Here is a 3,397-nt window from a genome sequence, read left to right as displayed (position 1 = left end):
GCGCAACAAGAATCATACAACCCTCATATTGATGTTGATGATGAAGGATGTGGTAGCAACAATGAACCACATGAAAACACAAGTTCTCGTCGTAGGAGTAATGATCTATATATGAGTGTTGTAAGAGATATGATTGCAGGAGATCTAATAGGTAGATCTAGATGATTATTTATCATAAATGATGATCTATTTTTTGTTATTGATATTTTGGTTATAAAAGTTTGACATTTTTTGTTATTGATATTTTGGTTATAAAAGTTTGACATTTTTTTGTTATTGATATTTTGGTTATAAATCTATTATTTCATCATAAATTATTAATGGTATTGGTATATATGTTTGTTAATTATTCTTATTGATACTAAATTATTAATCTTATTGATATGAATTATTAATCTTATTGATATAAATTTTTATTATAGATATTATTATAAATGATGAAAAATAATTTTTTATATGTTAAAAAATCAAATAAGTTAATAAGCAATCCCAAACACTCCTATAAGTCAATAATATAGAAGACTGTCCTTTTTGGTCATTTTACAGATGTAAGCAAAATTTGCCAAACACTAAAAAACAACTTATCAGCTTATTGCAGTTTGGTACCGCTATAAGCTAATCCAAACATTTTTTACAAAACTCCGGTTTGATACCACATAAGTTAATAAGCACTTTTACAAAAAAGCATAAGTTGTTTTAAATAAGCAATCCCAAACACCCCCTGAATGTCAAATCCATTGAAAAAAACCCACCAATCAATGGATAAAAGGAAGTCGAAATAATTCAATGGCGTTGGACTAGGATGGAAGAAATGCCCATGAACTCAGTAACCTTTAGCCACCTAACTCCTTTTGATGGACAAGGTAGGTGCATTTAGGTGGAGATGTACTGGTTATATGGATGCTTGAACCAAGTGAGGATAGGCAGATCATGCCCTTGAGATGGTAAAAAGATAACATCAAAGAAAAACAATACACAAAATCTACATAATGATAAACAACAAAAATGAGCAAGACACCACAAAACTAAATGAAACTACAATCCATAGAAAATTTAAATCAATAAATTCTCAAAACCATTAAAAGAATGACTATCAATGGATAAATAGAACTTGAAAAGGTAAATCAAGAGTCATGACCATGAACTTAGAAAGACCACCCCCCCCCCTGCCCGGTGACCTTTAGAGACCCAACCCCTCTTAATGGACAAGTGAGGAAAATATAGGCATGACATGGATCCATTAACTGACCGAGGATAGGATGATCTTACCCTTCAAGATGGTAAACAATGCAAAACCACAAAAATGCTAGCCAACTTTACAGTTAACCATAAAAATGGAAGACAAACTACCATCTATAGAGAAATTGAAACAATTGAATGTCAAAACGGTTGAGAGAAAACCAGAATCAATGGATAAATGTAAGCCGAAAACTAAATCCACGACCTTGGACTCGGAAGGACCAAACGCCCATAAACTCGGTCACCTTTAGCCACCGAACGCCCTTCAATGGACAAGGCAAGGGCATATAGGTGGTGGTGTACCCAAGACATGGATGCTTGAACCAAGTGAGGATAGGTGAATCATGCCTTTGGGGATGGTCATAAAGCAAAATCATAGAAAAACAATACACAAAAGCTAGCTTACATAACGATAAACAACAAAGTTGGGCAAGACGCCACAAAACTAATTGAAGCAACCATATTTAGACAATCAAATCTCAAAACCATTAGAAGAAAACGACAATCAATGGATAAATGAAACATGAAAGGTAAATCCCTGACCTTGAACTCAGAAAGGCCAAACACCCTAGAACCAAGTAACCATTAGCCATCCAACGTCTTATCTAGAAGCATATAGGTGGTGGTGAACCCACGTCATGGATGCTTGAACTAACTTAAAATAGGGGGATCTTACCCTCACGATGGTAAATGAAACAAAAGCACAAAAAAACAATCCACAATGCTAGCCTACTTTAAACTAAACCATAAAAATGGGAGACACCGCAAAACTAAAAGAAACTATCATTCATAGACAAATTGAAACAAAACTAAAAGAAACTGTCATCCCTACCCGCAATGGACAAGGTAGGAGCATTTAGGTGGAGATATACCGATGATATGTAAAAACAATCTACACAATCTACAAAATGATAGCTTACTTTACGATAAACAACAAAACACCACAAAACTAAATGATACTACAATCCACAGAAAAATTAAATCAATAAATTCTCAAAACCATTAAAAAACGACAATCAATGGATAAATGGAACTTGAAAGGTAAATCATGACCTTGTACTCAAAAAATCCAAAAACCCCCCTTGGTGACCTTTAGCCACCCAACGCCCCTTAAAGGACAAGCGAGGAAAATATAGCCTTGACATGGATGCATTGACTGACCAAGGACAGGATGATCTTACCTTCAAGATGTTAAACATTGCAAAACCACAAAAAAAAACCCCAAAATGTTAGCCTACTTTGCACTTTACCATAAAAATGGAAGACAAACTACTATCTATAGAAAAATTGAAACAATTGAATGTCAAAGCGGTTGATAGAAAACCAAAATCAATGGATAAATGGAAGCTGAAAACTAAATCCATGACCTTGGACCCGGAAAGACCAAACGCCCATAAACTCGTTCAACTTTAGCCACCGAACGCCCATAAATTCGGTCAACTTTAGCCACCGAACGCCCCTCAATGGACAAGGCAAGAGCATATAGGTGGTGGTGTTCCCAAGACATGGATGCTTGAACCAAGTGAGGATAGGTGGATCATGCCCTCGGGGATAGTCATAAAGTAAAACCATAGAAAAACAATACACAAAAGCTAGCTTACATTGTTGGGTCATTGACCAGCATCTTCCTAAATCGAAACGTGGCGCTGGCTGCTACGCTATAAGGAAATAAGTTGCGCCTTCTCCACCAGCAATTGCTTTTGGCGTAGTGGTAAGCGCTTGGATCCTAACAACTGGTATCAGAGCTTTAGATTCTTGATCTATTACACTCAATCGCTGAAACCCTAGCCATAGTCTACCTTCGCTGCTGTTTGCTGCTGCCACCGTTGCTAAAAGTTTGGGATAATGGTTGAGGACGGAAAAACCAKAATTGAGAAGTTTGATGGACAAGATTTTGGTTGGTGGAAGATGCAAATCGAGGATCTTCTGTGTCAGAAAGACTTGGATCAAGCCTTGACAGGAATAAAACMMGYAGRGATGGAAGACAATAAATGGGCTGCTCTAGAYAGAAAAGCCTTGGCTGTTATCAGATTTACACTGGCCAAGAATGTGGCTTTTAACATTGTGAAGGAGACTATTGCATGTGGATTGATGAAAGCTTTGTCAAACATGTATGAGAAACCTTCTGCTTCTAACAAAGTCTTTCTGATAAGACAGT

The sequence above is a fragment of the Cynara cardunculus genome, assembly GCF_001531365.2.
Source record: "Cynara cardunculus var. scolymus isolate 2C chromosome LG 15, CcrdV1, whole genome shotgun sequence".
Taxonomy (NCBI): domain Eukaryota; kingdom Viridiplantae; phylum Streptophyta; class Magnoliopsida; order Asterales; family Asteraceae; genus Cynara; species Cynara cardunculus.
Note: the sequence above shows the minus strand (reverse complement) of the source record.